Source organism: Hypanus sabinus, unplaced genomic scaffold (genome assembly GCF_030144855.1).
Source record: "Hypanus sabinus isolate sHypSab1 unplaced genomic scaffold, sHypSab1.hap1 scaffold_176, whole genome shotgun sequence".
NCBI lineage: Eukaryota > Metazoa > Chordata > Chondrichthyes > Myliobatiformes > Dasyatidae > Hypanus > Hypanus sabinus.
The window spans coordinates 636,439-658,971 of NW_026779845.1; the positions used below are offsets into that span (position 1 = coordinate 636,439).

At 43.7% G+C, this 22,533-nt stretch overlaps 1 long non-coding RNA gene across 1 annotated transcript; it reads right to left on the reverse strand.

The window, feature by feature from the left end:
* Window positions 1–1,043: 1,043 nt before the first annotated feature.
* LOC132387342 (uncharacterized) lies at window positions 1,044–21,631 on the reverse strand. Its single transcript, XR_009509864.1, has 3 exons — window positions 21,497–21,631; window positions 6,371–6,537; window positions 1,044–1,211 (listed from the first exon to the last, which is right to left on the reverse strand). It is a non-coding gene; the product is annotated as an uncharacterized LOC132387342 (long non-coding RNA).
* Between the last annotated feature and the right edge of the window lie 902 nt (window positions 21,632–22,533).

Sequence of the window (22,533 nt, forward strand, 5' to 3'; positions counted from 1 at the left end):
CCAGCTTCGTGTCATCCGCAAACTTGGAGATGCTGCATTTAATTCCCTCCTCTAAATCGGGATCTGACTGAGATGTACATGTTTGAGAGATAAGAGTTTGAGTCGACAGACTGTATTTTGATTGTTATTTTTTATTAGACTGGTGTCTAATACTAGAGGGTATTTGTTTAAGGTGAGATGGGGTAAATTTACAGCAAATGTGGGTAGTTTTGTCACAGAGCTGTGGGTGCTGGAATTTACTGTCTGGGCCATGTCGGAGGCAACTATATTACAGATGCTCCTAGATATACACGAATGTACAGGAAATGCAAGGATATGGTCAATAATATAAGAAAGGATATCTAAGTTTATTTTTTTCACTTTCCCAGGCATATAAAGAGTAAAGGAAAAAGGGGAGAGGGTCGATATCGGATTGCTGAAAATGTTGTTATAGATGTAGTAACGGGTGAAAAGGGAATGCCAGACAAACTCTGTGCAAGTCACTGGTGGAATTACAAAAGGTAAAGAACATCAGTGAACAGAATTGCGTGTAGTGCTATTACAAAGGAAAAGGGGCTTGGAAGATGGAAGTCTGAAGATGGAAAAGTCACCTGGACTGGGTCATACAGTGGATCAGGAGCCTGCCTGGGGTGATTGGGCATTCCCAGAGCTTGAGGACCTGGAGTGAAGGCTTCAGCAGAACCAACAGCTGGATTAATAGAAAAATACATTGTAGAATATTCAGGCTGTAACGAGAGATTCTTTGAATTGTTACTTGAATCCAGAGATCAACGAATGGCTAATGGCAAGTTTTCATTCCCAGCTTTTGCCAAGTCCCAGACTAACTTTTGAGACGTGGTTTGAACTGTGCATTTGATCACTCACCGATCAGTTGAGTGGGTAACTCAAATAACCCTTGGGCGATGTTCGTGTATTCCCGTGGATCAGGACCTGTTTAAATATTTGAAAAAAAGTCCATGGAAACAGAGCTAAAATAATTAAAATAACTAAAATGTTTATTTCAATGTGCCTTTGTGTTCAGTGCGTGGTTTTAACATACCGTGTTCCAGTATTTCCCTCAGTATTCTCTCCAACTTCGGTAACTCAGTCCTCCACATCACAAAGGATTCCCACATCGCCCTCTGGGCCCGGGAGCCTTTGCCCATCACCAAACTGAGGAAGAGTCTGGAACTCTCTGCCCGGTTTCCCTTCTCTGTCAGCTCAGTGACTTTCTAGAAAAGGAAACAAAGGATTTATTGTGGAGCAGACAGACAGACATGGAGAATGTGCAGGAAAATATCTGTTCATGGTCCCAGTAGCTTCAGAACGGATGCAGTCACTGGGCAGCTGCCTCATCCTCCCTGGGTTCAGTCATTAGCAGAGAAACAGTAACTGAAGGAAATTCTAAATCAATAGTGTGTAAGAATAAGCATTTACTGATACCCTGCAGTAGATGTAATATGATTAATTTCCTTGATCTGTCAATGTGGAGCATTCCATCAACAAGATAGGACAACAAGATGGTAATTGAGGGGAAAGCGAGAGAGCAAAAAAAAAATGGGATGTTGGGGATCACTGAATCATGGCTGGAAGAAGATCACAGTTGGGTGCTCACATCCAGGGATAAATATTTAATCGAAAGGATAGGTCGGTGGGTGGAAGGTTTGTGTTTTCTATGTTGTAATTATAAATGCAAAGTTCTGAGAAAGAGGTGATAGCGGATTGGACGATGTTGATGTGAATAAACTGCTTAGGGAAAATGACCCTTATGGAACAGTAACCAGGATGTGGGCTACAACTTCCAGTGGGATAGAGAAAAGGCATGTAAAGAGGTCAATGTCAAAATAGTCCATTGGAATTTCAATATGCCGGTAGCTTTGGAAAACCAGGTCGGTGCTGAATCCAAGTGAGGGAACTTGTTTAATGCCTATGAGATGGCTTTTGAGAGAAGCCTATGGTTGAGCCCATTATAGGAAAGACATATCTGTAGTCTGTGTTGTGTCTTGCACCAGATTTGATTGGGGAGCTTCAGCTAAGTAAACCCTTCAGAGGCAATGATCAGAAAATAACAGAACTCATACTGCAGTTTGAGAGTGAGAAGGTAAAATTAGTTGTATCAGTGTGACAGTTGGATAAAGGAATTACAGAGGCATTTGAGAGGAGCTGGGCAAAAATAAATTGGAAAATGACACTACAGGGACAATGGCAGAGCAGGGATGGCTGAAGTTTCTCGGAGCAACTCAGAAGGCACAGGACAAATGATCACAAAGATGAGGAATTATACTAAAAGGAGGATGATTAACTGTGGCTGACGAGGTGGTCAAAGCAGCACAAAAGCAAAGGGGAGTGTGCAGAATATTACAAAATATAGTAGAAGGCTGGAGGACTGGGATGTTTCTACAAACCAACAGAAGGCAATTAAAAGCCGTAAGTAGAAAAAAATGAAATATGAAGGTTAGCAAGCGAATAATGTAAAAGAGCTTACCAAAAGGACCGTCTGATATATGAAGAGTGAAAGAGAAGAAAGTGGATTTTGGGCCGCTGGAAAATGACAGTGGAGAGGTACTTTCAGGGGAGAAGGAAATGGCGGAAGGTTTTGCGTCAGTCTTCACTGTAAAAAAACAGTAGAACGTGCCAGATATTTGAGAATGTCAGGGGGCAGAAGAGAGGATATTTGCAATTATTAAGGAGAAGGCATTCCGGAAGCTGAAAGTTCTGAAGATAGATGAGTCCAGATCAACTGCACCCGATTGCTTCTGAAAGAGGAGGCTGAAGAGATTATGGAGACATTAGTAAGGATCACTCAGGAATCACTAAATTTTGGAATGGTTCTGTAGATTATAGTTAGTGTGATCAGCGTTTCAGAAGATGTCAGCAGTTGATTATTGAGGATAAGGTTTCGGGGTATTTGGATGCACCTGATGAAAAAAGGCCAAAATCCATGGAAGGGAATCTTCTCTGACAGACCTGTTGGAAGTTTTTGACAACATAGCATGCTGGGTCGACGACGGAGATTCAGAGTAAGTTGTTTACTTGGACTTCCCGAGGACGTTTGACTAAGCCGACCAAATGACGCTGTTCAAGAAGACAAAGGCCGACAGTAGGACAAGAAAGACACCAGCATGGATGGAGGATCCATGTTTTTCCCCAGACAGATTTTGTCTAACTGTAAGGATGCACTGAATGGGAAGAAATAGGGCTTTGGGATAGTTTCTGTTTTCCATTATGTCAATAACTTGAAGGCCTTATGGTCCAGATTGCGCACGTTACGAAGATATGATAAGGGAGAGGAAGCGTTGAGGAAGCAGGGATTTCCACCAATGAAAAAATGGGCAAATCAGTAGCAATTGGAATGTAGTAGAGGGAGGTACGTGGCCATACACTTTGGCATAAATAATGAAGACGTTGACTATGTTTTAGAGTATCAGGAGATTCCCTGCAGGTTGAATCAGTGTTAGGAAATGCAAAAACAATGTTAGCATTAATTTCGAGAGGATTAGAATATATGAACAAGCACTGGCCAGACCACACTTGCATATTGTGAACCGTTTTAGATGCTGATCAGAGAAAATATGTGATGTCGTTGTGAAAACTCCAGAGAGGACCTGCAATAATGCGCCCTGTCTCTCATTAGTTAGATATTCCGCAAGTTAGCAGATGTCCTTTTTTTTTCCTTTCTCTTTCAGGACAACCTATTGATCTTCTTCCTTTTTAGGTCTGTTACATACCGCTAGGGTTCATATTTTCTGGGGCAATCTCTTCAAAATGTCAGGAGAATGAGACTCGCTTTTGGACTCTGTTTGAGCTGTTACAGAGAGAGGAGAGAGAGAGAGAGAGAGAGAGAGAGAGAGAGAGAAGAGAGAGAGAGAGTGAGAGGTTAAGGTTTGGTTTCTTCTGCCAGCTTGTTCACCCTTTCCCCAAGGACGTTTTGCCTGCTTGTTAAGATACCTGCAGAGAGAGCAGGGCAGAGCCGTTTGATGGACAGCCGGTGTCCAGCATGGCGAGACTGAACAAGATTTATGCACCCTTGAGAGGGTCTTGGAGGATCAATTCAGTGAATCGATCAGTGGCTCATAGTGTGAAAATGTGCGACCGGTGGGGAATTATTTGTGTGCCCATCCTTGCCTGGGTGATAATTCCACCACGAAGAACGGTCATATGTAGTATGGTCATGGTCGGTGACCACCACAGGACTTCGGGAGACAACGGGAAGATCGACGGCAACGTCTCTCTCCCTCTCTCTCTCTCTCTCTCTCTCTCTCGCTCTCTCTCTCTCTCCTCTCTCTCTCTCTCTCTCTCTCTCTCTCTCTCCTCGCTCTCTCTCTCTCTCTCTCTCTCGCTCTCTCTCTCTCCCTCTCTCTCTCTCTCTCTCTCTTCTCTCTCTCTCTCTCTCCTCTCTCTCTCTCTCTCTCTCCTCTCTCTCTCTCCTCTTCCTCTCTCTCTCTCTCTCTCTCTCTCTCTCTCTCTCTCTCTCTCTCTCTCTCTCTCTCTCTCTCTCTTTCTCTCTCTCTCTCTCTTTCTCTCTCTCTCCAACGTTACTCAACCAAATATCTGGAACTGAACTGGACTCTCTTCATCATATTATAAAACTGTATCCCATTTACTGAAAGATCCTGAAAGATCCTGGTTCTGGTTCCTATTTCCACACTTCTGTGTGTGTGTATATATATATATATATATATTGTTCTTTCCTCTTCCCTTTTAGGTCAAACTGTTTGATGTTTGTGTTATTGAGATTATCAGCTTTGTGCTTGATCTTTCACCTCTAAACAATCTCAGAGATTTTCGAGGAAGTTTCCAGAAATGTTGATGAAGGCAAGTATTGTCTACATGGACTTCAGCACGGTATTTGTCAAGGTTCTGCACAGGAGGTTAGTCAAGAAGATTCGATTGTTCAAGATTCAAGATAATGTAGTCAACTGGATTAGACTATTATTTTTGGAAGAATCCGAAGTATCGTTATAGACTGTTGTATTCTGATTGGCGCCTGTAGATTGTGCAGTGTCAAAGGGATTGGTGCTGTGCCGGTGTCTGTTGTTGTTTGTCTTCTATCTGGATGAAATTATGGTTAACAGATCAGCAAATTTGCGGATGACACCACATCGGGAAAGTGCAGTGGACAAAGAGGAAGACTACAAGAGCTTGCAGTGAGATCCAGACAAACTGGAGAAAGGGCTTAAAAGGCGCCAATGCAATTTAATGCAGACAGGTGCAAGATGTTGCACTTAGATGGACAAGCAGGGCAGATCTTACACAGCGACCGGTAGAACAAAGTGATCTGGAATACAGGTCCATACGCCATTGGAAGTGGCCGCACATGTTGATAGGCTCTAAAAGCAAGATTCGTAGCGCATTAACATTCGTAAATGAAAATATCGTGTACATTAGATGGGATATGATGCTGTGTAAGACGTTGGTGAGGCCTAATTTGGATATTTTGTGCAGTTCTGCTCACCTACCTACAGGACAGATGGAGATAAGATTGAAAGAGTGCACAAAAAAACATTACATGGATGTTGCCAGGACTTGAAGGCCTAAGTAATAAGAAAAGGGTGAACTGGTTAGGACATTATTCATTAGAACATGAAAGATTGAGCGGAGATTTGATAGCTTACAGAGTTACTTGGGGTATAGACAGGATAAATGCAAGTAGGCATTTTGTACTGAGGTAAAGAGATACTACAACAAGAGCTTATCAGTAAAGTGGGAAAGGTGTAAAGTTCAAAGCCTACAGAGGTGAAACCTGTTTACTTAGAGGATGCTGAGAGTGTGGAACGAACTAGCAGCTCAAGCAGTACAAGTGGTTAAGAGAAGTCTGGATAGATAAATGCGTAATAAGGGTATAGAACACCATGGCCCAGTGCACGTCAATGGGAATAGGCAGTTACAGAGGTCCTGTATGGAATAGATGAGCCAAACGGCCTGCTTCTGTGCTGTAATTTCTATGACTATGACAAGTCAGCCACACATTGTTTGGGAACTGATGGAGCCACGATCAGCTGTGGTTAGCCGGTTTCTTTCCCTGATGTACCGCAGTGAAGCCAGTTCGCCCAATCTGACAGTTTAATATTCCTCCAGGATTAATGAAATGAGGTAAATCTGCCAGGATTTGAAATTAGTTTCAGACTGAATGCCTGTTGGAAGTCCAGATATGCAGCCACTGCTCTTATATCACACTGATAAATACAGGAGGTGAGACAAGAAAATGTGACGCTGAACCTGCAGTTCCCAGTGCTCTCTACCTGAAGAGCTGAAATCAGATCAGCTGGAGACAGGTCAGAGATCAAGGTCTCCATTCCCAAGTCATCTCCTAAAACAAGCAGCAGATTAACGTTGATCGCTATTGCCCCTGATACCAACAGTTCGGTGACAACACACGAACTGCACTCACCTCATTTTCTTCTCTACTGAAATGTCCCTCCTCTGTCAACATCAACCCGAGTCTCTCAACCTTTTCTTCAATTGCTTGTTTGAGTCTGTCTCTGTAGAACTTTGTTAGTTGATACAGTCGATCTTCATCCCCCTGTGCCAGGAGGTCGGAGATTGTAAACTCTGGCTCTGTGAATATAAAAAGGAAAATGTAGGCTTCAACTCAGATATCCCTCATCTTCACCGCTCTCACCCAACTCAACAAAAAACCGTGTCTTGAACCTGCCTCCAGATACAAAATTGGATTAATTCCCTATCTCAAACACCATCACACTGAACACGGGGGCCCCCTAGGGCAGTGTGCTCAGTCCACTGCTGTTCACTCTGCTGACCCACGACTGTGCTGCAACACAGCTCGAACCACGTCATCAAGTGCGCCGATGACACGATCGTGTTGGGTCTCATCAGCAAGAACGACGAGTCAGCTTACAGAGAGGAGGTGCAGCGGCTAATGGACTGGTGCAGAGCCAACAGCCTGTCTCCGAATGTAAACAAAACAAAATATATGGTTGTTGACTTCAGGAGGGCACGGAGCGACCACTCCCCGCTGAACATCGACGGCTCCTCGGTAGAGATCGTTAAGACCAATACATTTCTTGGCGTTCGCCTGGCGGAGAATCTCACCTGGTCCCTCAACACCAGCTCCATAGCAAAGAAAGCCCAGCAGCGTCTCTACTTTCTGCGAAGGCTGGGAAAAGCCATCTGCCAACCACCATACTCATCACATTCTACAGGGGTTGTATTGAGAGCATCCTGAGCAGCTGCATCACTGCCTGGTTCAGAAATTGCAAGATCCTGCAGCGTATAAAGAGGTCAGCTGAGAAGATCATCGGGGTCTCTCTTCCCACCATCACGGACATTTTACACGACACGCTGCATCCGCAAAGCAAATAGCATTATGAAGGACCCCACGCACCCCTCATACAAACGCTTCTCCCTCCTGCCATCCGGAAAAGGCACTGAAGCATATGGGCTCTCATGACAAGACTGTGTAACAGTTTCTTCCCCCAAGCAATCAGACTCCTCAATAATATAGTTATTATAAATAAAAATAGTTCAGTCTATTTTTTAATGAGTCATTTAACACCATGATCCTGAAAAACTTCTCATTTTTACTGTGTCCTGTACCAGCAATTTTGGTCGAAATGGCAATAAAAGTGACTTGACTTGACTTGACTCTAACACTTGCCCTAAATCCTACCCAACAATGCTCTAGGCATTACGTAATAGAAGGACCACATTTAATATAAACCAGTCCATTCCCCCATGCGACCTACTCACCTATTTCAATTTTGGAACGGCATAAATGTTGGGACATTCGGTAATATTCGCTTCTCAAAGATACTCCCTCCATCCTGGCGAATTACCTTCCCCTGATTCACATCCTGGAAATACTCTCCTCATCTGTACAGCTGCATTCCTCCAATACACATCCTGGAAATCCTCAGAGCAGGCAGGATAATTCCTGTAGTGGGGCAATGGCTGCCCACTACACAACGTGTACCACACCAACACATTCCCACCACCGGCCCCCGGCGACATTTTGCGATTATCTTCCACAAGCTAAAATCTCCCAGGGTCACTAACTGTCCGGTAGTCTGTGCCACACACAGACCAGCAACGGGATTACACATTGTCTCATCTACTGGTCACACATTCTTCGATCGCTTTGTCACACGATGTCCGGACCCCTTGGTCACAGACTGACCATTCCCTTGAGACGCACATCGTCCGGTCCCCTGGGTCGCAGACTGACCATTACCTTGAGCTCTATGCTGACCGCTCCCCTGGTTCCCATCTTATCGCCCGCCTGATGATCGTCATGTAACAACTATGCATGTCACTGGCAAAGTCTTGGTTATAGAGCTTTGCCTGTAGTTCAAGTTGCTAATCGATAGGATGGAGGTGATGAAGCTAGAAAGTGTGTAGTGGAGAATGAACACTACGGTACTGGACTAGGGTGTTGTTTTTTGTGTCATATGGTTCGGCTGAGACAGTTTGCCCTGGAGCTCAGGTCCTAGAAGGGTGACCTGACACACACACATACCATAATCAGGGGTGCAGATAGGGTAGATGGTCACAGTCTTTTTCACAGAGTTAGGGAGTCTAAGACTTCAGCACAGACATTGAAAAGGGATCAAAGGGGCATTTTTGCACGTGGTGGTTGATGGGTATAAATGACGTGCATCCAGAGGGGGCTACAGACACTAATAAAATTACGAAGTTGAGAACATGTGAGCAGGAAAAAGGATAGGAAAAGTTTACAAGGGAAATTTGGGAAAACGCAGGAAAATGGGGCAAGCTCAGATATTTAGAACTGCATGAATTAGATGGGCAGAAGGAACTGTTTCCAGGCTGTAAGATATTTTTATTCCAGCCGGAATCACAGATTTGAACAGAATCACAATGTCTACAGGTGACAGAGACATTTGGTCATTGGTTATACCAGGTCTCCCAGCAGAGATCCTGAGAATTGAAATTCAGGTAGAAGATCATATCAAGAGGGAAATATTTAGAAGCTCACGTTCCCCATTTCTCCACAGCCCAGACATTCAATGGGGTGTTAAAACTCCGAAGCAGATCACATATGTATCTACAATGAGCTGCCTCCTGATCCTCAGCCATTCCCAGCACCGGCAATGATCTCCGCTCCGCTACAGAAATCAGAATTTGGAAACACCCCACTTCTCGTTTGTGCAGCAGCCAAGAAAAACTGGGAGGGCGTTGGTCGCTTTCCTTCCAAAACCTGAAATGCTCTGTTATCACACAATCTCTGAAATCCCGGAAATGCTCCTATTATCTGGTTCTGAATTTTATAAATGAAAGTTGGAGATGTCCTACACTTCACTACTTGTTTGGAGGTGAAACGGACCCTGACCCTGAACAGTTACATGAACCACAAGTCCGCTGTCACATTCCTGTCTGTGTTTCACTTACAAACACCTCATTCAGGAGTCCCCATTTCATTTACTCAGGTTAATTTTTGTATGGTGAGTGGAGTGATTTGACCATTACCGGTGTCAAGTCCCTACGCTGGAACTGTTATATTGATCAATTACTCAATGCCGCTTTGCCAGTGTGATAAATGACACTGCTTGATGAAACTTTTCTATGCCCTGTTAACTCTGTGCACGTTTCTTCATCTGAACTACTGCGTAAAAACACAACAAAAGTTTGATTCAAAGATCCCTGTGATCATACCTGTGTCCATTCTAACGATTGCTGACTGTCGTCTTGTTTACACCTTTGTCCCTGTGCTGGATAGCTCCACCTTCTGGCGATGCCCTGAACTACACAACAAGCAGACAGTGAGTCAGAGAGAGTAGGATTACTTTGCAAATATGATAGTATTTCCATCTCCTGGATCAGAGCAGCAGTTAGCTTTGGGACTAAACATTCCCCGTTAATAACAACTTCTACACAATATCTGTATGTCTGTCCAGTGATACCTGGCGCATCTATTGACAGAGTCACGGGGCGGTAGAGTCGAAGTTCAGAGCGCTCTGCCCAACGAGGCAATGCCAACCACAGTGCCCACTGAGATGGTCACAATTTCCTGTGATGGGGCCATCTTCCTTCTGGCCTTTTCACTCAATCTACACAGCCCAGCTGCTTTTTGAATTATGCGACTGCGTCTGCCTCATCCTCTTCCTCTGGCTATTTCGTTCACATATTCCCCAACATCTGCATGAATCCGTTGCTGCTCGAATTGGTTTTGCAATCTCTTTCTACCCCCTGGCCACTTAGATTTCATATATGCTATGATAATCTCTGTGAAAGCAACTACTAATTTTGTGCATTCTGCACACTTAACTGTTCTTGTGCAACCGCATGCAAATCATTGCTATAAAATAAGGAATATCAAAGGTCCCAACCTGTAGCCTTGTGGCACACCGCTAATTACTCGCCTCCGTTTCAAGGAAAAACCTTCAACCAGCACTCTTTGCATGCTACCTTGAAGCTAATTTTGAATACATCCCACTTGCTCTCTCCGGACCGTATTGGACCTGACCATCGAGACCAAACTGTCATGTGACACCTTGTCAAAGGCTTTGTGACGTCCCATGTACAACATCCATGGGAGCATAACTTTGAATTTCCACCTCTGCTTAATGTCACGTTCACAGGTTCTGACAATGTAATTAGTAGAAAAGTACTTGACAAGGCCAAGGTATGTAAATGTAAATTATTGGTTGCCATCTGCTAGTGAGGACTGAATAAACTGCGATGTTGGGACATTTTGCTTTATGAAAGGTCTGTTCTCAGCACAGGCCTACGCGAAGATATATTTGAGGGTAAGTATATCACTGCAGATTGCTATAGCTAGAGGAATCAATGGCATGTTGTTGCAGTTCATGATAATTCCACCTTTCTACGATCACTACAACACGACGCACTTGGGGCTTCTAATAAAGGGAGTAATTTGTCAACGCATTTTGAGATGACGATGACGTAACAAGGAAACATCAGTACTGATCGAAAACTACTTCAGATGATGCAGGACCTTCAAATGAGCAAACACTGAGAGAATGGGAGTGACTTTAAAGAGCCGGGCTTCTAAAAGCACATTACCAGACCTGGAGTGATTGGAACTAGGTCAGGCAGAGGCATAACTGGTATTTTTGGGCACATTCAGTCCATTCTACCTAACACGTACCTTCCTTTGTACAGTTATATAATATCTAAAGGACCCGTGTTCAAGTAAATGAGACTCACCAAACTTTCTCCTGACTAAATCACTGAAAACTCTAGGTCAGAAAGGTTCTCTCAAGTTGGTGCTCTCAGTAATCGGGCTGTTTCACTTATCGCTGTTCCCTCGTTTTCAGTCGAGCTTTGCTTCCATTTGTGGGCTTTATTCCAATAAATCTCTCACCGCAGGTCTAACTTTAACCAGAGAGATAATGAAGCACATTAACAATACAAAGGAGAAAAAATATATATATTTCTGCTCAATGTTTCAAAAGCAAATCTCACTGAAATTTAAGCGCTGAAGACAAATAAAAAGATTTCAGTGAACAAATCTGTAATAGTCCCTCACACGTCACCAATCCTGATCCGGGATACGAAGGACTCATCATTGAGTCATGATAAGATATCAGAGCAGAATAAAGCGATTCAGTCCATCGAGTTTTCTCCATCATTCAATCATGGCTGATTTTTTTTTCTCACCCCAACGCTGTATTCCTGCCTTCCTCTCATAAAGTGCTGGAAACTCGGTAAATCAGACTGGATCTGTGTAAAAAGACACTGGTATCAGAACTGGGTTTGTCCAAGATGCTGCGTGGTATGCTGAACGCTTAATTGCACAATTTGGCCCGTATCTCATCCTTGCTGATACCTATAATGGGGGAGGTACTATACCCAGTGTTCTGAAAAGGTATTAAAAGTGCTTATCGGGGCATTAATAGTGATCATTCGTGAAGCGAAAACAAAAAGCTCTTGAGTTCATAGTAAATGGACCTTCCAGTTATTCGCTGTTCAACATTAGTTCGTACTGTTAAGCACTTGAGCCTATTGCCTCACAGTCTGCTCCCCCGGACAAGGCGAAATTATTATTAATTTTTCTTGCGTTATTCGTTACTATTTCCCTGATACCAGAGAGGCTTCCGGTGAGACAGTTTTGTCTACTCTATTGACTTTTAACATCTCGTCTATAACAGGGAGCACGATAATGTACCACTTTCAATCGTGACTAATATGCATAGAAAGTAACGTAGTTCTGTCTTTAATGTTCCCACTAATTACTATTTTGTCAGCTGCGTGGATCAATCATTGCTCTGAGCCGGAAATTTTCACACGGCCTGAATATAGTGCAACATCGTATATATGATCTTTTTTTTTGTAATGTGCTTCTATGAATATTTAGAATGAAGACTAACACGGAAAGAAAACATTGTTTTGACTTAAATTATTTAGTAAGGATAGCATAAAAATGCAGTACAACAAAGAAGAACGTTCAGGTTTCATAAACGTTTCTCTGGCAGTCTTTAATTCCATCGGCCCTGCAACAAAGGCTCCGTTCGCGGAATCATTTTGTTTATGCGAATGCGCAGTTTAGAGGGTACAGTGACGGGTCTCTCTCTCTCCAAATGACGCCCGCCTTATAACAGTGTTTTGTCCACTGCCGTGCCAGCGACAACTCGTTGTTGCAAGCATGCAAATGGTCAATAATCAGGCCCAGGCCCTTGTTCATATTCGAGATGGGTGAGTGTTTGTCTAAATGGGAAATGCACTAAATGGCCTCTTTGTTAGGTACAACTGTATACCAGCTCATTAATGCGAATCTGTTAATCATCTGCCTGCAAATGAAAGCATAAACACATGCAGGTATGGTCAACGAGTTCAGTTGTTATTCAGGCCAAACATCTGAATAGGAAATAAATGTGATGTCAGTGACCTTGACCGGAATATACACTGGAATTTAGAAGGATGAGAGGGGATCTGATTGAAACATATAAGATTATTAAGGAATTGGAGACCCTAGAGGTAGGAAGAATGTTCCCGATGTCGGGGGAGTTCCGAACCAGAGGCCACCGTTTAAGAATAAGAGGTAGGCAATTTAAAACAGAGTTGAGGAAAAACTTTTTCACCCAGAGAGTTGTGGATCTATGGAATGCTCTGCCTCAGAAGGCAGTGGAGGCCAATTCTCTGAATGTTTTCAAGAAAGAGTTAGATGAAGTTCTTAAAGATAGCGGAGTCAAGGGATATGGGGAGAACGCAAGAACGGGGTACTGATTGTGGACGATCAGCCATGATCACATTAAATGGAGGTGCTGGCTCGAAGGGCCGAAGGGCCTACTCTTGCAGCTATTTGGGCCCAACGAGGATCCCTGGTAGCGCCGTTTTATTGACCGTTGCTCCAACCGCTTCTCCAAGCCACGCTCACCGCCATGCGGAGGTACAAACGGACCCTGTCTCTCTCTCTCTCTGCCACCACTGCGGGTAAAATACCCACCATTCAGGGCGCCAAACAGTCCTTTCAGGTGAGGCAACATTTCACTTGTGAGTTTGTTGGGGTAATCGGCGGCATCCGGTGCTGCCGGTGCAGGCTCCTCCACATCGGCGACACCCGACGCAGGTTGGGGGACCGCTTCGTTGAGCACAGACAGACAGGATCTCCCGGTTGCCACTCACTTCAACTCTCCTTCACATTCCAATTCGGATATGCCCATACATGGTGTACTCTACTACTATGATGAGGCCAAACTCAGGCTGGAGGGGTAACATCTCATATACCGTCTGGGTAGTCTCCAGCTCCTTGGTATGAACATTGAATTCTCTAACTTTCGGTAATTCCCTCCCTTTCACTTCCACCATCCCACCTTCACTCTGCCTCCTCTCTAGCTGACTATCACCTCTCTCATGATTCTGCCCTCTTCTACTACCCATAGTGCTTTCCCCTTAGATTCCTTCTTCTCCTTTCCTGCCTATCCCCTCCCTGCTTCCCCTCCCCCAGCCCTTGATCTTTCCTCCGTTTGCTTTTCCACCCGCCCCCCCCCCCCACGTTCTTTATAGGGCCCCTCCTTCTTTAGACCTGACAAAAGGTCTCGGCCCGAAACGTTGACTGCTCCTTTCACCGGATGCGGCCCGACCTGCTGAGTTCAACCAGCTTTTTTGTACGTCTTGATTTGACCACAACATCTGCAGTGTACCATGGAGTGATCGCTGGTGCCAGACCGTGTAGTATGAGTGTTACGGAAACTCATCAGCTACTTGCACAGAGACAGCCGAAGGAAGGGCGCTTTCAGGACTGATGGAATATTATGTATTTGGAATAATGTTCTCTTTTGAACAGGAGGCCTTCCTTTTCTCCAGATTTTACTGCGCCCCTTCTGCCTGGAGCTGACTCGAAGGTCAGCCTGTTTAGAAAGAATCATTTTTAACAGTTATCCGTAGTTCAGCCATTACCGTAATGGTCTCCACAGTTGTTACCAGTGCCACGTGCAGATGGGTTGAGAAATAGTAAGTTAGTGCAGATCAACACATGGCTGAAGACGTGGTGCAGGAGGGAGGGCTTCAGATTTATAGATAATTGGGCAGTTTTCCAGGGAAGGTGGGACCTGTTCCGGAGGGACGGTTTACATCTGAACTGGAGAGGGACAAATATTCTTGCAGGTAGATTTGGTAGAGAACCTCCAGTGGATTTAAACTAGATATCAGACGGGAGGAGAACCAGAGTGTAGGAACAGATGTATGGGAGAAGGAAGAAAAAGAAGACAATAACATTCTTTGTACTGTTAGAGATAAACATAGAGGAAGAGGTGGAAAATTTCTTAAATGAAATTCATTAAGGAGCATTTTAAGAAAGCTGAATGAGCTTAAAACATGGATTGATACTTGGAAATATGATGTTGTAGATATTAGTGAAAAATGGTTGCAGGAGGGGTGTGATTGGAAACTAAATATTCTTGGATTTTGGTTCTTCAGTTATTATAAAATCGGAGGGAAAAGAGGGGGAGGTGTTGCGTTGCTTGTAAGATAAAATATTTCAGCGGTGCTCTGGCAGGATAGATTAAAGAGATCGTCTAGGGAGTCTATTTGGTGGAATTGAGGAATGGGAAATGTGTAGTAACACTTACAGGGGTGTATCATAGACCAACTAATGGGAGCCAGAATTGGAGGAGCAAATTTGCAAGGAGATAGCAGATATTTGTAGTAAGCACAGGGTTCTGATTTTGGGAGATTGTAATCTTCCACACATAGACTGGGAAGCCCATAATGTAAAAGGGATGGATGGTTTGGAGTTTGTGAAATGTGTGCAGGATAGTTTTTTGCAGCAAGACATAGAGGTACAAACTAGAGAAGGGGAAGTGTTGGATCCTCTGTTAGGGAATAAAATAGGTCAAGTGAAGGAGGTATGTGTTGGGGAGCACTTCGCGTTCAGGGATCACAATTTCATCAGTATCAATCTAGTTATGAAGAAAGATAGGACTGGACCAAGGGTTGTGATTTTTGATAGGAGAAAGGCTATCTTTGAGGAGATGCGAAAGGAATTAGAAGGAGTGGATTGGGACAATTTGTTTTATGGGAAGGATGTAATAGAGAAATGGAGGTCATATAAAGCTGAAATTTTGAGGGTACAGAATGTTTATGTTCCTATTAGGTTGAAAGGAAAGTGTAAAAGTTTGAGAGAGCCATGGCTTTCAAGGGATATTGGAAACTTGGTTAGGAAAGAGAGAGATATCTGCAATAAATATAGGCAGCATGCTGTAAATGAGGTGCTCAAGGAATATACAGAATGTAAGAAGAATCTTAAGAAAGAAATTAGAAAAGCTAAAAAAAAAATACGACGTTACTTTGGCAAGTAAGGTGAAAATAAATCCGAAGGGTTGCTACAGTTAAATTTTATAGCAAGAGGATAGTGAGGGATAAAATTAGTCCCTTAGAGAATCAGAATGGACAGCTATGTGTGGAGCCAAACGAGGTAGGGGAGATTTTGAACAATTTATTTTCTTCTGTATTCACTAAGGAGAAGGATATTGAATTGTGTAACGTAAGGGAAACAAGTAGGGAAGTGATGGAAACTATGACGATTAAAGAGGAGGAAGTACTGACGCTTTTAAGGAATATAAAAGTGGATAAATCTCCGGATCCTGACAAGATATTCCCCAGGACCTTGAGGGAGGTGAGAGTAGAAAGAGCAGGTTCTCTGACAGAAATATTTCAAATATCATTAGAAATGGGAATGGTGCAGGAGGATTGGCGTATTGCTCATGTGGTTACATTGTTTTAAATGAGATCTAAGAGTAAATCTAGCAATCATAGACCTGTCAGTTTGACGTCAGTGGTGGGTAAATTAATGGAAAGTATTCTTACAGGTGGTATATATAATTATCTGGATAGACAGGGTCTGATTAGGAACAGTCAGCTTGGATTTGTGCGTGGAAGGTCATGTTTGACAAATCTTTTTGAAGAGGTTACGAGGAAAGTTGTCGAGGGTAAAGCAGTGGATGTTGTCTATATGGACTTCAGTAAGGCCTTTGACAAGGTTCCGCACGGAGGGTTAGTTAGGAAGGTTCAATCGTTAGGTATTAATATTGAAGTAGTAAAATGGATTCAACAGTGGCTGGATGGGAGATGCCAGAGAGTAGTGATGGATAACTGTTTGTCAGGTTGGAGGCTGGTGACTAGTGGTGTGCCTCAGTGATCTGTACTGGGTCCAATGTTGTTTGTCATATACATGAATGATCTGAATGATGGGGTGGTAAATTGGATTAGTAAGTATGCAGATGATACTAAGGTAGATGGCGTTGTGGATAATGAAGTAGGTTTTCAAAGTTTGCAGACAAAGTTAGGCCAGTTAGAAGAGTGGGCTTAACGATGGCAGATGGAGGTTAATGCTGATAAATGTGAGGTGCTACATTTTGGTAGGAATAATCCAAATAGGACATACATGGTAAATTGTAGGGCATTGAAGAATGAAGAAGAACAAAGTGATCTAGGAATAATGGTGCATAATTCTCTGAAGGTGGAATCTCATGTGGATAGAGTGATGAAGAAAGCTTTTGGTATATTGTCCATTATAAATCAGAGCACTGAGTATAGGAGTTGGGATGTAATGTTAAAATTATACAAAGCATTGGTAAGGCCGAATTTCGAGTATAGTGTACAGTTCTGGTCACCGAATTATAGGAAAGATATCAACAAAATAGAGAGAGTACAGAGAAGATTTATTAAAATGTTACGTGGGTTTCAGCACCTAAGTCACAGAGAAAGGTTGAAGTTAAGTCTTTATTCTTTGGAGCGTAGAAGGTTGAGGGGAGACTTGATACAAGTATTTAGAATTATGAGGGGACGTGGATAGGCTTTTTTCTATTGAGAGTAGGGGAGATTCAAACAAGAGTACATAAGTTGAGAGATAGGGGGCAAAAATTTAAGGGTAACACGAGGCGGGATTTATTTACTCAGAGAGTAGTAGCTGTGTGGAACGAGCTTCCAGTATAAGTGGTAGAGGCAGGTTCGGTATGTTCATTTAAAGGAAAATTGGATAGGTATATGGACAGGAAAGGAATGGAGGGTTATGGACTGAGTGCGGGCCAGTGGGACTAGCTGTGAGTAAGCGTTCGGCACGGTCTAGAAGGGCCGAGATGGCCTGTTTCCGTCCTGTAATTGTTATATGGTTATATGGACTCCCTGGTCAATCTAGAGCCGGACATTCCGGAAGGTGAAGTCGAATGGGCGATAGAAAATGTTGCCAATAATAAGGCTGCAGGATGTGACAGGAGTCCTGTTGAATTGTTTAAAATTTTAAAAGGTGATGATGTAAAAATGTTGCATGCAATTTGCCAGGAGATCGGGTAAACCTAACAATGGCCTTTAGACTGGTAAAAACAAAACCTGTTTTATCCCAATTCCTAAGTAGGGAATTGTAAAGGAATATTCAAATTACCGAACAATTTCACATGGTAGCAAGTTAATACTAAAGCTCACGCAAGCCAGAGTACAGCAATATACGAGTCCTGACGAAGGGTCTCGGCCCGAAACATTGACTGCACCTCTCCCTATAGATGCTGCATGGCCTGCTGCGTTACAACAGCATTTTGTGTGCGTTGCAGCAATATATGGAACGTGAACAGCCGGATGTACAAGCTGGTTTTAGAGGAGGCAGAGGCTCAAGAGAAAAAAATGCTAACTTACACTGAATAATGGAGAAATACAGGGAATTTCAGGAAAGTAATTATCTATGTTTTCATGAAGACTCTAAAACCTTGAAACTATGGAAAATCCTTAAAGAAATGGGGACACCTTGACATCTGATCTGCCTTATGAGAAACCTGTACGAAGATCAAGAAGCAACAGTTAGTACTGAACACGGAATAACAAACTGGTTCAACATTGGGAAATGAGTACGACAAGGATGCGTACTGTCGCCCTACTTAATTAATCTATATGCAGAACACTTCATGAGGAATGTTGGTCTCGAGGACTCAAAATGTTGGAATCAAAATTGCCGGATGTAAAATTAACAACCTCAGATATGCAGGTGATATTACTGTAATGGCTGAAAGTGAGTAGAATCTGATGAAGCTTCTAATGAAGGCGAAAGAAGAAAGTGGAAATGTTGACGTGATGTTCAATATTAAGAATACCAACCAGCCCTATGAATTTCGTGGTAATAAATGGAAACGAAGTGGAAACAGTAACAGATTTTGTCGGTTCAAAGTTTTCTATGGATGGTAAATGCAGCCAAAAAATTAAAGATCTCTTACTTCTAGGGAGGGCAGCAATGGGAATTTAGACAAAATACTGAAGGGCAGAGACATAACATTGTCTACGAAGATCCATTTTGTCAATTCTATGGTATTTCCAGTTATGATTTATGTCTGCGAGAGCTGGACTATCAGTGAGGCTGAATACAAAAGAATCAACATCTTTGAACTCGGATGCTGGAGGAAAGTGTTAAGAGTGCATTAGCCAGCAAGAATACCCAATAAGACTATACTTCAAGTACAGCCAGACTGCTGATGAGGAGGCTTGAAAAGCTCAAATACTTTGGCCACATGTGCGCGCGTGGGCAGAGGGCGGGGCGGTGAGTTGGTGCGCGCGGTAGCTGAGCAGACTGTGGAGTCAGGGACAAGGAACAGGAAGAGCGTCCATCGGTCCAGGACCGTGCTGGCCAGCTCACCGAATGAGTCAAAAGTTTGACAACCTAATGCAGCTGGGGCACACATTTAACATAAGAACATAAGAACATAAGAGATAGGAGCAGGAGTAGGCCAATCGGCCCATCAAGCCTGCTCCGCCATGCAACAAGATCATGGCTGATCCAATCTTAACTCGAGTTATCACCGAATCCCACAAGGCAACAGTGCCAACCAACAGGGCACCATGCCGCCCATTTTATTTTATTATGCATCCTGCCCAAACCCATGTGATCACCCGGGGGGGAAAAAAACGATTTACCAATTGAGGAGAAAAAATCTGGAAGATTCCTCACCGACCCATCCAGGCAATCGAAAACTGGCCCAGGAGATCACATGGCTGATCTAACCCTAGCCTCATGTTCACTTACCTGCTCGCTCACCCTATCCCCTAATGTCATTTTTATCCAGGAAAATGTCTATCTCCATTTTGAATTTATTGAGTGTAGTTGCTTCCACAGCTCTTTGGGGCAGTGAATTCCACAGCAACACTACCGTCTGAGTGAAGAAATTTCTCCTCATTCCAGTTCTGGAAAGGCATCCCCTTATTATGCCCCCTAGTCCTAGTTTCACCCATAATTGGGAACATTCTCCCCGCATCCACCCGATCACGCCCCTTCACAATCTTATATGTTTCAATAAGATCGCCTCTCATTCTTCGGAACTCCAATGAGTAGAGTCCCAATCTACTCAACCTCTCATCATACATCAACCCACCCATCCCCGGAATTAACCTAGTGAACCTTCTCTGCACTGCCTCGAGAGCCAGTATGTCCTTTCTTAAATATGGACACCAGAACTGCACACAGACATTGGTCTCACCAATACCCGGTACAACTGCACTAAGACCTCCCTGTTCTTATACTCCATCCCCCTAACAATAAAAGCCAGCATTCCATTGGCCTTCTTGACCACCTGCTGCACTTGCATACTAACTTTTTGTGTTTCCTGCACCAGGACCCCCAGACCTGCACAAAGCTGAATGCAAATCATTAAATCAAGCAAACTGCTTGTGCTCAGTTCAACTTATAAATAAAATAATTTCTCTCTTCACATACTAGTAAGCTTGCATTAATTAAATTGTCAGAGTTTTTCCAGTCAACACAACAACATGCATAATTGGACCACCCGGCCCGTCGAAACTGCTGCTGCAGATAAAGAAATCACGGCTTAAATGATATAAATATAATTCTGTATTTCCCCATTTCCATCCCTGTAACACTTCAAACCTGCTGTTTATCAAAAATCTCGGCATTAAACAGAATAGGCCATTGCTTCCACTGGCTATTGAGCGGCAGAGTTCAAAACACACCCAATCTACACAGGAACAGCAGATGTATTCCTCTGAAAAAGGAAATTCTGGAAACGGAACAGGTGTTTGCTGTACATCTCTCACACCTTTGCTTTGAAACTGGTGGCCGTTATTCTCAATCCTTATCTAACCTGTGGAAAGCGTAGATCGTGCAAACAGGAAACAGTAGGAACACACAAATCACCGCCGCCAAAAGTGGCTTAAAAAACAAATATCGCCTTGATCGCTGATCCAACGCACAGACAACCGATTGTTTGCAAATAAAGATTCAAGATAAATATCAGAAACTGAATTATTGTCACCTGAATTCCAATAGGATATTCTGACAACGTGAATACTGTGTGTCGTTTGTTTCAAATAGCCCCGCCCACTGGATCTCTCGTAACCATGGCAACACACACAGTGCTGGAGGAACTCAGCAGGTCGGGTAGCATCTATGGATGGGTGTAAAGAGTCGACGTTACGGATCGAGCCCCTTCATCAGGACTGGACTGGAAAGGGGAGGAGGGCAGATGATTGACTGATTTGGAAGGTGCGGCTTGTTGTTCTGTGAGACTCGGTGCTCACGGTCTGCGAGCAAGCGGCTGCCTGTCCGGTCACATTCGTCAGAACAGGGAGCGGCCGTTCCGCTGAAATCAAATCCTAACCGGTTCGACAAGACACTATTGTTCAAATGTGAAGGCAGTTTAATACTGTATTTAACCCTTTTTGTTACATGGCGCGATGTAAAGAACATTACCTCTAACCTCCAATGTAACTGTACTTTTTACCATAGATGCTGCCTGGCCTGCAGAGTTCCTCCACCATCTTGTGTGTGTTGTTCGGCTTTCCAACATTTGCTCTTTTCTCTTGTTTGAGAGAGTTCGGTGACGGGTCACTGCCCCGTAGGATATTTCACATGTCACTACCGGGTTGAAAGATGCTTTCTGCTTGCATTCATTAGAAATCACCAGGCAGAGTATTTGTGGTTGACGGCAAAGACCTCCTTTCTCTTAATCCATTTGGGCAGTGACTGACTCGTTAACATGAACATGTCAGGACTCCCTTCTCCCACTAAATTCACTCTCGATCCCGACCAAAGCCGAGCCTCGCTGTAAACGCTGAATAGTTGTGCAGAATCATAGACAACACTTACCTCTGATGTTGTAACCGGACGGCGTTCAGTGTGGTCCCGGGATATCACAGTCCGACTTCCCGGGTGATCGACAATGTTCCTGCCCCGGTGTGCTCACCCTGTACGGAGAGTTGAGTCTGAGCTGCTGCATTAACCTTTCTGTCCGGATTTCCCTGTGGATCTCTCATTTTTCTTTCACCGCAAGCAGTGGGGCGGAGTTTCTCTGTTTAACTCAGCGACTCCCAGGCTGCGGATTTGATTTATTCTGGGTTCTGGGAGGGACTGAGCTCCGCCTTGTGTGTAAACTGGACTGCCGGGCGTTGGTGCAGTTTCAGCTCAAACGTCCCTCACCTGTGTAGGTACAGGGAGCAGCCTTTCTGCTGAAATTAAACCAAAGAGATCGGCTATATCTATGTATTCACATTCAACTGGAATAAATCTGGTCAAAGATTTCTCAGCTCCTCTCGATTCAGGGTAATTTACCAAAACTCATTAGTTAACGCTATCATTGAGAAATTATTGCATTTCCACCCGGATTACTATTGTCACAAGAATCCCCTTCGCCCACAGTTAACGGGGGGATCATTTCACAAAGAGTGGTTGTTGGTCCAGACCCTGCCGGAAATAGTTGTGGAATTTGTTTCTCTTAAAAGTCCTATGTTCTAAATGGCCAGAATATTTACCGAGAGAGGTAGGGAGGGATGGGCTGATTGAAAGTGGGCGTTACTGAGCGATTGATGCAAAAACTTAAGTAAGACCGTTGTCAGAATGGCCGCCTGGGAGGGAGTGACGTACTAATTGAAAATCAGCGCCAGAGAGGAAATAGTGTGCTGCTTTAAAATTGGAGCCTCCCTACAAACTATCCTTTGATCTACCCCTCACTCTCCCCATCCCTCTACCCCATCTATATCCCTCATGATTTTGTAGACCTCGGTCAATTGTCTCCCAAAATCTTCTGCGTTTAACCATATAATAATTACAGCACGGAAACAAGCCATCTCGGCCCTTTTAGTCCGTGCCGACGCTTACTCTCACATAGTCCCAGTGGCCCGCACTCA